Raw genomic sequence first — 14,855 nt, forward strand, 5'->3', positions numbered from 1 at the left:
TAGAAATGGTAAGATCAGTAAGTTTAAAAAGAGATATTTCTTATTTTCGACATTCAGCAAAGATTGAGATTTTCATTAGATAGAAGGTGAGCACACCTGATAAATATTTGAGATAAGTTGCAGTTGTCCAAGAGAGAGCAATGTCTGAAAGATATTCTGAGTATGATGAATTGGGCAATATCCTAAACCTTGCTTGAAAGGTGTTGCTTCAGAATTCCCACAAGGACTCATTTCCACTTATATAACTAGACATTGACTTTTTAAAACAATTCTATGAAACTGTACAGGAATCTTTTAAAATTAGAGTAGATGGCATGTCATTCTGGCAGAAGGATCCATCATTCAATGTGAAACAAATGAACAGGGTAGGAAGTGCATGAATGTAGTGGAAATGGTAATCATCATCATCATTGTAATGATGTTTGTATTTAATAGGTGGTATCAATTAGGGAGTTTGAAAAATCTTTGAATCATCATTTCTCATTCTTCATCAGGAAAGAATCCACCATCAGTGGGAACTCTGTGATTGTGAACAGTGGGGGAAAGTTTTCAGTGAACATTCATGTCTTAAGGCCCAGAGGAGAACTCATAATGGAGGGAACAATTATGAGGATAATCAGCATGGAAAAAGCTTCCTTACTCTACACAAGAAAACCTCACCTGCAGAGAAACTTTCCATGTTTAATCAGCGGAGAAAAGCCATCAACCTGACTCCACATATTTTGTACTGGAAAACTAACATGCAAGACAAAGCCTTTGTTAATCATTTTTACCTTCAAGTGCCAATAAGAACTCACAATGGAGAAAAATTCTATGAATGGAAGGAATGTTCGAGATCTTTTTTTCAGTCCACAAGCTGTGGTGTGTGTGTACAACTGTTACCCACTGCTTATTTACAAATATAAAGAATGCAGAAAATCCTTTAAACGATCTGCATACCTTAATGCTCACATTCAAGTTCACAGTGGAAGAAAACCCTTTAAATGTAAGGAATGTGGGAAGGCCTTTATTAAGTCTTTTGAACTTACTGAAGATGTAAAAACACACGGGAGAGAAGCCCTGTCTTGGTGAGTTATGTGGAAAATCGTTTAGAAGTTCCTCATACCTTCAGGTTCACAGTTGAATTCATACTGGAGTAAAACTTTATAAATGTAAGAAATGTGGGAAAGGCTTTAAACATTCTGTGCACCTTAACCTTCACATGCGAACCTACACTAGAGAGACACCTTATGAGTGTAAGGAATGTGGGAATGCCTTCACTCCATCCTCAGATCTCATTTACCACAATAAAATACACACTGGAGAGAAGCCTTTTAAATGTGACACATGTGGGAAAACCTTTGCTACTTCCTCAAAACTGATTAGCCATTTTAGAACTCACACTGGAGAGAAGCCTTTTGAGTGTAATATATGTAGGAAAAGATTTAGCAGTTCTTCATCTTTAGTGATTCACAAGCGTACTCACACCGGAGAGAAACCCTATAAATGCAAGGAATGTGGGAAAGCCTTTAGTTGTCTTCTGTACCTTAAATGTCACCAGTGAAGTCATACTGGAGAGAAACCCTATGAATGTAAGGAATGTGGGAAAGCCTTCATTCAATCCTCAGGCCTTAATAAGCACATAAAAACTCACAGTGGAGAGAAGCCTTTTAAATGTGACACGTGGGAAAGCCTTTGCTACTTCCTCAAATCTCAGTTACCATTTGAGAACTCACAGTGGAGGGAAGCCTTTTGAGTGTAATATATGTGAGAAAAGATTTATAAGTTCCTCACACTTAATCATTCACAAATGTACTCACACTGGAGAGAACCCCTATAAATGCAAGGAATGTAGGAAAGGGTTTGGTTGTTTTTGGGGACTTAAATGTCACCAGCGAAGTCATACTGGAGAGAAGCCCTATGAATGTAAGGAATGTGGGAAATTCTTCAGTCGATCCTCATGCCTTAATAAGAACATAAAAACTCACAGTGGAGAGAAGCCCTTTAAATGTGACACGTGGGAAAGCCTTTACTGCTTCCTCAAATCTCAGGTACCATTTGAGAACTCACAGTGGAGAGAAGCCTTTTGTGTGTAATATATGTGAAAAAAGATTTATAAGTTCTATACACTTAATTATCCACGAGCATACTCACACTGAGGAGAAACCCTATAAATGCAAAGAATGTGGGAAAGGCTCTAGTTGTTTTTTTTTTGGCCTTAAATGTCACAAGCGAACTCACCCTGGAGAGAAACCCTATAAATGCAAGGAATGTGGGAGAGGCTTTCGTTGTTTTGGGGGACTTAAATGTCACCAGCGAATTCATACTGGAGAGAAGCCCTATGAATGTAAGGAATGTGGGAAAGCCGTCACTCAATCCTCAGGCCTTAATGAGCACATAAAAACTCACAGTGGAGAGAAGCCTTTTAAATGTAACACATGTGGGAAAGCCTTTACTGCTTTCTCAACTCTCAGGTACCATTTGAGAACTCACAGTGGAGAGAAGCCTTTTGAGTGTAATACATGTGAAAAAAGATTTACAAGTTCTTCATACTTAATCATTCACAAGCGTATTCATACTGGTGAGAAGCCCTATAAATGCAAGGAATGTGGGAAAGGCTTTAGTTGTTTTGTGGGCCTTAAATGTCACAAGCGAACTCACAGTGAAGAGAAATCCTATGAGTGTAAGGAATGTGGGAAAGCCTTCTCTCGCTCCTCAGGCTTTATTCACCACAAACTTACTCACACTGGAGAGAAGCCTTTTAAATGTGACACTTGTGGGAAAGCCTTTGGTACTTTCTCTAAACTCAATTACCATTTGAGAACTCACAGTGGAGAGAAGCCTTTTGAGTGTAATATATGTGAAAAAAGATTTAGAACTTCTTCATACTTACTCATTCACAAGCAAACTCACACTGGAGAGAAACCCTATGAATGTAAGGAATGTGGGAAAACCTTCAGTGGATTCTCAGACCTTATTGTCCATACAAAAACTCACAATGGAAAGAAGCCTTTTAAATGTGATACATGTGGGAAAGCCTTTGCTACTTCCTCGAAACTTGCTAGCCATATTAGAACTCACACTGGAGAGAAGCTCTTTTGAGTGTAATATATGTGGGAAAAGATTTACCAATTGTTACTTAATCATTCACAATCGTGCTCACACTGGAGAGAAACCCAATGAATGTACAGAATTGGAGAAAGCCTTCACTCAATCCTCAGGCCTTATTGACCACATAAAATCTCAGACTGGAGAGGAGCCTTCTAAATGTCACACATGTGGGAAAGCCTGTGATACTTCCTCACATCTTAATAAACATTTTAGAACTGACACTATATAAAAGCTTATTGAGTGTAACATGTTGGAAAACATTGACCAGTTTTTTTGTATTATCATTTACAAGCGCACACTGGAGAGAAACCTTATAAATGGAAGAAATGTGGAAAAGCCTTCACTTTTGCTACTTCCTTTCAGTGTAATTAAAGAACTCACATGGAGAGAAATCCTATAAATGTAAAGAATGTGGTAAAGCCCTCAATAGTCCCAATTCACTTCAACAACATGAAAGGTCCACACTGCAGAGATGTTCTCCAAATGTATGGAATGAGGGAAATCCATCAACATCTCCTCACAGCCCAGCATATAAGGACTGACAGTGAAGCCATACTATTAGGAAACGTGGAAAGTCCTTCACTATTTTTGAAGTGAAATATATATCTCTTATATCTGAGAGATCTTGCAGTGAAGAGAAATCCAACTAATGTGAGATATGTAGAAAAATTTTTCTGGTAATATTCACTTGTGATCTCACCGTGGAGAAAAACTTCATGAATGTAAAAACTGTTGTGGAGTCACCATCATTTTCCATTGGATTCCTTCTCATCTGTAATAAACATTGAGTGATTCACAGTCAAGAGAAACTGAATATGGGAAGTGTGGGAAGTGCTACTCTGAGTTTGAATCTTAGGGTTTTCTGAGATGCATAGTGTCCTAGTTGGTTCTATAGATCTTTTTAAAGACTTTGTGATGAGGCCCTGTGCATGGTGTGTTTTTCTTTCCAGTGATAGGGCAGTCTAGTTGCTACACTTTGCATGTTGCATCCTGGTTAAAAGTGGGTCTACAGAATTCACACCTAATCCTCTTCTAACCATCTGGATTCTCTTAATGGATTGAGATGAACTTATATTGTGGACAGTGACTGCTTGATTGTGTACAGTGCTCACCAAACTCATTTACAGTGAGTCACAGCAGCCAACATGGTGGTTAAAGTACATCTTCATAAATTTTGTAAGATTACTTTGTCTCTCTCACACCTGATCCTTTCAGGTAAAAAATCAGTTTCAAGCATGGGATGAGTGGGGGGAGAAGTGAGATTACACCTACAATGTGTGACACCCTGTTTTCCTGACCTTTGTTGGTAAACAACAACTCTACCACCTGGGGAGGACCTTTAACCTCAAGCCCATACAGGATGCTGGTGAGAATAATGAATGCTCTCTCATATCAAACCTAACACCACAGCCTGGGAAAACAATGGTATTTTTCTGAGTCAAGCAGCAGCTGTTGCTGATGAATCACCTGCTTCTGTGTTTGTCATTCTATCTGTGAACTGTGAAAAAAGAAAAACTCATGTGAATGTAGCTGGTCCAGAGAATCTGCTGTGCTTGATGCCCTCACTGGGAGTTCCTGAGTGCGAATCTTGGGTGTAGACACAGACGAGCACAACATGGCCTCAGTGATACAAATTCACATAATATGGATGCTCAAGCAGCCTTGGGTTATATCAAGTGTGGCCATTCAATGTGCAGCTGCTTAATGATACTTTCTTGAGGCTTAAAGAACCGTATGAATATCTAAATCAAGCTTAATAAATCCAGAAGAAGAATTCTCTGTGCATGTTTGTGTGTGTGGAGGAGTATGTCCCATTGTGGTTCACTTTGGGTATGTATATTGTTATTTAGTCCATCTGTTGCCTCTTTAATTATTGGCAAGAACACCAAAGATCAGCAGATTAGTCTTAACCTTTTATGTGCAGTGTAAGGGTCATAGATTGGCCTTTGATGATTTCCTCATTGTCTGAAAGAAGACCTAGGGGTCCTATGAGAATGTGTCACAGTTGCCTGAGTGTAGGACCTTGTTGGTAGTGTTTGAGGTCACTCCTGCTGATTGACCACATTCTGCTCCTTGTGCTCCGAGTGACAGCATCCTCAATAATTGCTGTACAAGAAAAATCGAGGAGATTTGATCCCAGCTTTTGTTGGTCAGTGGTTGACAAATTGGTATATTCATGTGAACCAACTCCAAAAGCCAAGATGATGTGAGGCATGTATGCTTCAACACAGATGAGCCTTTAAAATATTCTAAGTGGAGAAACTATTGATAAAAGATTGTATGATCTCATTTATATAAAGTGTCTAGAAAAATCAAATTTATAGAGACAGAAAGATTGTGTTCACAGAGATATTAAGAGAGAAGGGAAATGGGGGATTTGACAGCCAAAGGCTGCTTTTGAAGTGATGAAAAAGTTCTGAAATTACGATGGTTACCCAAGTCTGTGTTTTCACTAAACAACATTGAAGTGTATAAATCTAAATGGATGCATGGTATGGCACATGACCTATATCTCAATAAAGTTGTTCCAAGAAATAAATGAGAAAATTATGATAGTACCTACATCATAGGGTAGTTAGGAGCATAATGTAATGTCTGAAGCATCTAACGTGGTAAGATGCAGCAGACTTTAGCTACCATTATGTTTTTGCCACTAAATGTTAAAACTTAAAACTATGAAAATCAAAGGGTATGAGATGGGCATAAGTAAGTATATTACTGGACAGAAGATTCTTGATATGAATATAGGGATTTATAGGAATTTGTTTAATGTGGAATTTCAAATCAGTAGATCAATGACAGTTTATTGATAAGGACTAGTAAAACAATTGGCCACCTTTTGGAGGAAAAAAAATTGGATCGACTACCCCACACCACATGTGAAAATACATTTGATGAGGATTAAAGATTTAAACGTCTTTAGAAGTAGTAAACTTAAGAAAATTATGAAATTTGTGTCTAATCTAGTGTTTGAAGAGACGTTTTAAGGCAAGGCAGGAAATCCAGAAATTATTTTACAGAACAGACTCCTTTGGCTACATAAACATTTAATATTTTGTAAAGCAAGGGAACAAACATTAACATAGCAAAATAGTTATGAATTCAATAGATGCTAAACATATTTGTTAATGTCCATAAACAATTTTTGGTAAAACATTATTTGAAAAAGAAAAAATTATTCAAAAGTCATCACATTTAAAACGTAAAGGAAACTGATTAGAGTTCAGCATGGTGTCCAATGTAAACAAATAAGTGGAAATAAAGGCTTAAGGATGGTATTAACAGAATGGAGGAAATCTACTATTTCATGGATTGGCAGGCATATCATTACTGGACAATACTTGTAAGGGTTCTAGGAACTTGAGGTGAAGTAGGTAGAAAAGCTTTTCATGAAAAATACCACCTCCAGCCGCAACCCTGGGTATGTGCCCTGCCCTCTGCTGGTAGCTCTGCCTACAACCTGGGTTCTAGCCTCAACCTTGTCTCGAGTTGATTTCTACCTTCAGCCCACACACTGAGAAGCCTCAGGGCCCATCTGCGCCCATGCAGTTAACTAGAATTTCTCAGTCTTAAGTGGTCTGTCTTGGCTGACAGCCTGACCCTCAGAGCTCAGCCCCTCCGACCCCAGGCGGGAAGAGGAAGTGGCTGACTTGTTCATCTGTGGTTTTCTCCTGCCTGCTCCTAGTGTCTTGGAAACTTTTGCCTTGGTGGTGGTCTAGCCCAGCCTGACTTTGGGGAGGCCAGGACGAAGGAGAGGGGGGGTTGAAGGAGGAGTCAAAGGGCATTTGTTCTGGGCTGCTGAGAGGTTCACTTAGTTCTGGCCTGTGCCCCTCACTTCCACTAAGGTCCCAGTGCCTCCCAGCACTGCAAGGCCCCAGACACCTTTTGGGCCCTCGTTCCCCGCTAAGAATTATATTGGGAAATAGTGTAAGGGCCTGTGGGCAGAGTCTCTTCATCCACTATGCTTCTGTCTTCAGAAGCCTCCAAAACAACCTTTGTCACTTGTCTCCAGAAAGAAAAGAACTTCCACTGTTTGAGTAACATTGACTCAGCCCATGCATCCTCCAGTCCTCAGGGATCTGGCAATTCTGGCTGATCCTGGGGAGCACTGGGTGAATGTTGGTTCCAGAGGGCCTCTGTTTCCTTTTATATGAAGAAGAATGTTTCATCTGGGAATTTTGTTTAGTCTTTGCAACTCTTTCACTTATTTTTGACACATTACATTCGGGTAAAAAGATATTTTCCTAGATGTCTATGATGTGCATACTTATATGTATGTAAATATAATCTTATGTAGACAGCAAGACTTTACTAAAGAAAAGACAAGAATACTCACCTCTCTGTTCATCTGAACTTCCTAGGCGTATACATCTCCATAGGGCTTCAAAACAGGGTCCTCCAGGACAAAAGGATGGAAACTTTATTACCCCACTTCTAGAATAATTGAATTTACCATTCACAGGAAGTTTGGACTATGTATTTTTTCCACATTCTTTTGAGAAATCTCAAACCTAAGAATATTTGAACATCCAGTACAATACACAGGCTTTGAGTTTTCTTCTGGCCTACGAAGGTCACTGTTTAGGTTTCCTTCCTACCCCAGCCCCCTTTCCATGCCCTCTATTGCTGTAGCTCTTCCGTCTGCCACCCGGAGACCGGAAACGGAAGTGCCTGTATCCTTCTGGTTCGCTTCTCTCGACTGTTGCGTCTCTGGTCTGGAGATCCTGGGTTCAGGTGATCCTCGCGAGAGTGGGAGAACGGGCGGGGTCAAAGGGCGGCTGCCTGAGTTCCGCGTGCACGCCGGGCAGCTCCAGAGCCCGCGCTCCCCTTCCCGCGAGGCGGGGCTCCGCACCTGCTGCCGCGGGGTCTATTCTGACGGCTCCCGCCTGGGACCGCCTGCCGCTGCCGCCTTTGCTCTGCGACCCCCCGCCTGCTCTGTGCTCTGGGGCCACGGCCTCTCCCCAAAGTGGCAGGGGCCGGGGGGCCGCCAGGAGTGTCCCGGGGAGGAGGCGGATCGGGAACTGCAGTCAGGGAGCTCCGCTGGGCCTTTTCATCCGTTGTGCTCCGCTTTGCAAATAGCATCCTAAGCAACGTTGATCTTCCCATCTCCAGAAGGAAAAGCATGTCAGTCCTTCACCGACCTGGGGATGCCGGCAGTTTGGGTGAGCTCTGGGTTAACTTGTTCGGGTTGTGGCGTCAGTTATTTGTTCGGTTCATTATATTCAGATGGGAAGATAAGAAGCGTTCTTAGACTATCAGGGCGGACGAGTACTTGATATATCATTGACTGCATGAATGAATGAATGCCTATTAGTACAAAATTTGCAACCACGGAAAAGCCGGTCTACTCAGCTTCACTTGGTCTCGCCTTACCTCCAGAGCCCTGTCAGTCTCCCAGAACTTCAAAATATAGGAGTGTTTACAAAAAAAAAAAAAAGACGATGTAAGCCTCTTTCTGTTAGTAGCAGCGCTTGGAATTGAATTTACTATAATTTAGGAAAAATAGTTAGTAAGCAGGGGGCTGTGGGTCGGCACTGTAGGAATATCCTGTTTCCTGACACTTTTGATGTCTTCCTGGATCACGTGTTGTATTGAGGGTTACCGAATGTTGTTTTTCTGGTGCATTCCTTCTTAGCTGGCAGTTTCTTCTCTTTTATCTTTTTTTCTACCTTTCGATCATTACTGTGTACTCCTGGATTCTCTCTCAATGTACTACAATCCATATATTATCATTCTTTTTGATAGTTCACCTTTAGGGGTAGCTCCTTTCAGCTCCCTCCATTCCACACAACCCCATGGATGTTTGAGGACTATATTGTTTTCCAAGCCAACAAGGTGTTGCAGGTTCATTTTGTACATTCCTGCCCCAGATGTTGAGGCAGACATTTCTCCCAATGAGCCTGGTTTTTTGTAGAAAGCAACATCTGTTTGCTCCCTGCGCTAAATTCTAATTCAATATCATTGCCTCAAGGCCCTTCCAGAACTAGAAAACATTTTTTAAAATCGTAAGTTTGTGTTCATATTACCATTGGAAAGTTAATATTGTGTTTTTTCTCTTACCTCCTCAGGTTTTAAATTTGTGTCTTTTTCTAAATCGTGGTTCTTAATAACATTAGTTTCTTTGTTATTTGCCTTATCCTACATGACACATGCCCAAAATGCAATATTACAATACTACTGTTATGAAAGTTTCATGTTTCTTAGTAGTTCTTTTTGTACTAAATCTATATTCTTTTTATTCTTGTTTCCGTTTTTGAAGTCATTTTACTTCCTAAGCATTATAAAACTTGCACGGTTCAAAACTCAAAACAATATGAGAAAGTATACTCAGAAGTTTTCCATCCATATCTGTTGTGTTTCATTAACATCTTTCCAGTGTTTTTTTTCCTTTCAGAAACAAGCAATATATGTGTGTATATGTGTTTCCATGCACATTTGTGCATCTTCTTATTTCCTTACAATCTCACACAAACATACAATGTCTTGAACTTCATGTTTTCACTTAAATATATACACGCTGGAAATCACTCACTTTGCTTCATGGAGATCTTTCTGCTTCTTTTTCCATTAGTTTCCCTTTAATGGGTACCATATTTAAGAAGTTACCTATAGATAGAATTTTGGTTACTAGTAACCTTGCCAAATACCCTCTACTTGAATTGTATCATTTTGCCATTTTAGAATGTGTTTATTTAAATCAAAGTTAAAAATAATTGTCCAGAAAAATAATCAACATTTTTGTTTTAACTGCAACCACTTATTTTCCCTCCACCCTACCCCAAATCATCCCAGCCCTGTATACCTACAGTAATTAATTATATTACTGAAAACTCAGATTTATATTGTGGGTCATGAACAGTTAGTTATAATCTAGGTATATTTTAACAATCTTGAGAAGGATGTTTGTTGCCCATCAGTCCACAATCTCTGGGTGCCTTCAGTGAGTGCCCTGCAATGATCTTGACGTCAAGGAAAGGAGTATTCAGGCAGATTTTACCATCAGCCTCACAGGATGGAGGCCATTGATGTGTTGTATGGTAAGTCCTATGTGATGCTCCTTTTCAGACAGTTTAGGTCACCCCTGCACATATGGCATCAGATGGTCTAGGACTGAGCAGTACTGCTCTGGTGCCTGTGGGAAGAGCTAAAATTGGCCTGAGAATGCTGTTTTTTAAGTCAGCTGCTCCTATGTGTCCTTTGGAAAAGGTGCTACATAATCTCCTTCAGGAGTCTTTTCATCAGGGGAGATCAAGAGTCTCAGTCTCTCAGGGCTGAAGTTTTCTTACCTGTAAAGTAGGACTATCACCCTTTTTCTCTTAGGCAGCCTGGCTCACAATCCCCTTTTCTGGCTCTAGGTGAGACACAACAACTCTACTATTTCATGGCAGTAGTGTATATTTATGTGAGTTTTCCTGAGCGTGCAGGGATATATAGTAATTTAAAACTGGGATTGAATGACTTCCAGGGAGGTGAATGTGGGAATTATAGTCAGCTCTGGGTTCTCTTGCATTCTCTCTTTTCTCTGAGTTCTTACTACGGACACTTTTTTCCTTCCTGAGGAGAAGGCAGACAATGAAAGAATGGTGTTTGACTGCCTGACAAATTGTTATTAGGTAAAGAAAAAGCTTTTCCTTCTAGGAAATGACATATTTGTATATACCAGGTAGACCCATTTTCTTCTAGGTAGACCTGTCTGTGGAGCCTGTCAAAGGAAATTAGGCCCCATTCAGTGAAGTCCACAGTTGAATTTCCCCACATAGTGGATTCTCTCCTATTGGTGAGGGATATCCTGAAAATCATCCCAGTGGTTCAGTCATTGCTAATTGATCTTTGCTCTCGTGGTGTCATCTGCCTGCTTCTTATTTTTCTGAGTGCTCTGACAGCAGTTAAGGAAGATGGAAGTGTCTTTTTCTCAAAGAATTTGTTCACCCTTCAGCATTTATCAGTGTGCAGTGTGCTCAAGAGTATGGTAAAATAGAAATAAAGTGAGATGATCTCCTAGTCTGGTTGTAGTGAGATATGTTCATGTGTAAGAGGTGTAATTAAAGCCTTATGACTGGAGGAGATAAACAGTGGGTGAGTGTAGATAGTGTGAGGAGTATCTAGGACCACTGGACACTGGGGGAGATAATGGAAGACCTGAAAACCCTATATTGGCTTTGGATCTCCCATCCTCATTCTCCAGTAAACATTGGTGGAGATGTTACTTGCGTAAGTCAGCCTGTGTGTGTTGGTTTAGGATTTAGTGACCTTTGATGATGTGGCTCGGTACTTCACCCAGGAGGAGTGAACTTTACTGGACCTCACTCAGAGAAACCTATACAGAGATGTGACGCTGGAGAACTACCAGAACCTGGTCACAGTAGGTAAATCTGGCATCATTCCTTGTACCCTATTATGGATCAGATATATATTATGTACTTACTGTGTTCCAGAATTGATGATTCAAATCTGAATACAATGAGAAAGAACAAACACATACTCCCTTCACTCATAGGTTTGAATCTACTGTTGTTCTCAAAATGTGGCCACAGGACCAACAGCATCACCATCCCTCTGTTAGAAGTATACAGTTTTAGACTCCACCTTTGACACAGTGAATCAGAAAGCTGTGGCTGTTGCCCTGTCTTCTGTTTTACGAAGCCCTCCGGATGATTGTGATGCACTCTGAAGTTTGATAACCACTGCTCTAGTGGTTTTCCAATCAGAACAAAGATCTATTTGTTGCACTTTATTTTTTTGAATCAAAGCCTTAGGGCTTGTAAATGTGTACATAAGCCTGAATGTGGGTTTCAAGGGTCAAAGATAACCAGTTTTGTGGGGGTACAGAAAGGGGGTTGTTTGCTGTTGCAGGCCTTTTGAAATAAAATTAATGGTTCATTAGAAATAGAGTTCCTGGTTTGTGGAAAATTTGTCATCTCTTGCTTGAGCCTCTCCCATTAATGTATCTTTCCCTGTGGATGGAGTGGCAACTGTTCAAACTGAGTCTGATCTCTTGGAGCAAGAATTGAGGACAGTACAGAAATAGGTGTTCTCCAACGTGAATGTTTGCAAAATACAACCCTGGGTAAATGAGAAGTTCAGTAGGTTTAGAAGTATAATGAGGAAAGTTTTTAAGATGTGCTCTTCTCAGAAAGCTGAGGCCGTTTGTCTCTGATGTTTGGGGCTATCTTCAGCTTCCCTCACTCTTGTTTTACGTTTACTCAAATGATCACAAAATGTCCTGTTTTTTTCTCCTTTAAATTTTTCATTTTGCTGTCAGCTCACTCCCCTGATCTTTCAAAGTTACTTCCTTGATATTTTTCTCTTTCTGCTCATCATTATTTTTAATTTTTTATTATCATTTTGTAATAAAACCTTCTTAAAATTTTGACCCCATGTCGTTATCATTGTTAAATTTTTGATATAACCATACTCCTCAAATCTCTCTTTCCTTGATTTTTTTTTTTTTTTTTTACTGCATTTAGTTTAAAAAGTAATACTAATGAGGCTGATCATTTTAAACTTCTTTACTGGTAACAATTCTTTCCAAGCTCTCACATTTGTTTATTTGTTTTATCACAGAATGAGATATTGGACTTAAAACTAAAGCATCAGCACTTCAGCAGGATATTGTTGGGGGTGGGGAAACAGCCTCCCAAATAGGATACAGATAGTAAGATGGATAAATGATATCTCTTATTTTCCACATTTGGAAAGGATTGAGAATTAGATTAGATAGAAAATCAGTGCAAATCAGAGATATTTGAAACAAATGGCATAGCCCAAGAGAGCGATACCTCTAGGGAGATACTCGGAATATAATGAATTTGGGGATACCCTACACCTAGCTTGAAACTTGGTGCTTCAGGGTTCACACAAGTACATAATCACACATATTTAGAGATGTTGAGTTTTAAAAATAATTTCATGAAATACTAGAAGAATCATTTTAAAATTAGAGTAGATAGCACAACATTCTGGTTGTGAGTGAAGGGTTCCATCATTCAATTGGAAAGAAATCAACATGGTAGTATTCTATGCTTGTAATGAAAATGGTAAATATCATAATAATGATTCTGTCTTGAGATAGGTGTCTTCTATTAATGAGTCAGAAAATTTGTTTATTCATCATTCATACCTTCATCAACAGGAAAGAACCCTAGTAGAGGGGAACTCTATAACTGTAAACAATGTGGAAATTCTTCAGTGAACACTCATGTCTTAAGACACAAATGATTATTCACAATAGAGGGAGTACTTATGAGGATAATCATTATGGAAAAAGTTTCTGACTCTGTCCAAGAAAACCTATACCAGAGAGAAACATTCTGAGCTTAATCAGTCTGGAAAAGCCATCAGCCTGACCCCGAATACTGTGTACTAGAGAACATGCACACAAGAGAAACCCTTTGATGCAGTGACTGGGAAAGCGTTTGTTAATCACTCAGGCCTTCAGGCACATGTGAGAACTCAAAATGGAGAAAATTGTATGAATGGAGGGAATGTGGGAGAATCTTGTCTTCACAAACCTTACTGTGCATATACAACTCACTGCAAAAAACATTCCTATGAAAGTAAAGAATGTGGGAAAGACTTTAGGTATTTTGCCTACCTTAATATTCACATGTGATCCCACAGTGGCGAGAAGCCCTTAAATGTAAGGTATGTGGGAGAGCATTTATGCATTCCTCTTGCATGAATATGCCCTTTTGGACTCACAGTGCTGAAAAACCATACACAAGTAAGGAATGTGGCAAGACCTTTAAATGTTCCAGAAACCTTAATATGCACATGTGAACCCATAGTGGTGAGAACCCCTATGAATGGAAGGAATGTGAGAAAAATTTCACTGCTGCCTCACACCCAACTCAACATTTAAGAATTTGTAGTGGAGAGAAACTCTATACATATAAACAATGTGGCAAAGTTTTCCTGAAAAAAGAAAAACTTGTTAACATGACTGGTCCTGATAATTTGCTGTTCCTAATGCCATCAATGGCATTTCACGGTTGTTGCCACTGAGTAGAGACACAGAGACCAGCACATCCTCATTTCAGTCTGTATGATACAAATTCATATACTTCTGAAGGTCAAGCAGCCTTGAGTTATGTGATGACTGGCCATCGAGGATGCACCTGCTTGATGACACTTTACATGGGGCTTAGTCAAACCTGTGTAATGCTAATGCATACAAAGCTTAAAAATAAAACATGAAAAAGAATGACCTGTGCCCTTTTGTGTTATATGTTTGTGGAGGAGAATGGATTGTGGACTGATTGTCTATGTGTATGAGTGTTGCTGTCACAGCCTTTAGTTAGTAGGAACAACATGAAATATAGCAGATTAGTCTTTAATCCCTTCTCTGGGTTGTAGGGTATAAGAGACTGGCCTTAGATGACATCTCGATTATCTGAAATAAGATCTACCAGTCCTCATAGCAACTTATTCACAGTTGACTGAATCTGAGATTTTGATGTCATGGGTGAGGTTAATACTACAGTTTGGCCTCATCCTGCTTTCTGGACTCCTAGTGATAGTAGCATTAATAAATGCTGTATGAGATAAACAAAGCAGATTTGGTCCCAGCCTCTGTTGGTCTGTGTCTGGCAGTGGCATATTCATGTGAAAAATCACCAGAGGCCATGATGGATTGCTGAAAAATACTCCTCCATTGGTCTTTGCTCCCACTCATCTTGCTGAGCATGCCAAGAATGCAAGGTCCTGACCAATCTTTATCCAAAGCATTTCTCAGGATTATGTTTGCAGTGAGCAACTGAAGGATA

At 39.8% G+C, this 14,855-nt stretch overlaps 1 protein-coding gene and 1 pseudogene across 4 annotated transcripts in view; both read left to right on the forward strand.

The window, feature by feature from the left end:
- LOC131394415 (zinc finger protein 26-like) overlaps positions 1–14,855 on the forward strand; it is an 85,958-nt gene that overhangs the window by 21,788 nt on the left and 49,315 nt on the right. The window lies entirely within an intron of this gene.
- Positions 799–8,177, forward strand: LOC131394189 (zinc finger protein 345-like; annotated as a pseudogene).

Source organism: Diceros bicornis, chromosome 30 (genome assembly GCF_020826845.1).
Source record: "Diceros bicornis minor isolate mBicDic1 chromosome 30, mDicBic1.mat.cur, whole genome shotgun sequence".
NCBI lineage: Eukaryota > Metazoa > Chordata > Mammalia > Perissodactyla > Rhinocerotidae > Diceros > Diceros bicornis.